Genomic DNA, 380 nt, shown 5'->3' with positions numbered 1-380 from the left:
CTTGTGACTCAAAATGATTTTTAACGCTTTTTCATTATGTTTCAGGTCCCTGTAAGTGGTTCGCTGCGGAATTGTGGTAATTATCGTCGCAGGTAAGTATATCTTTTATAAATTGTGATTAACTTTTATCATAACGCATTTTTATTCGCTTTTCGCAGGTATAAAACGTAATTCGTCTAGTATCGAAAGAATACAATATAAAATATCGCGCTCACTCATATTCATGCTCGTCATTCAGTGCGCTTACAAAAAATAATAAAATGTGGTAATACAAAATCTCTCTTGAGCCTAAATGAAAATACATTTAAAAAAGAAACATAATTAAAATCTTCGCAATATCTTGGATGATACATAAAAAACATATAATACTCGAATATTAC

The sequence above is a fragment of the Wasmannia auropunctata genome, unplaced genomic scaffold (assembly GCF_000956235.1).
Source record: "Wasmannia auropunctata unplaced genomic scaffold, wasmannia.A_1.0 LD336088.1, whole genome shotgun sequence".
NCBI classification, from domain to species: Eukaryota; Metazoa; Arthropoda; class Insecta; order Hymenoptera; family Formicidae; genus Wasmannia; species Wasmannia auropunctata.
This window is presented reverse-complemented; position numbering follows the sequence as displayed.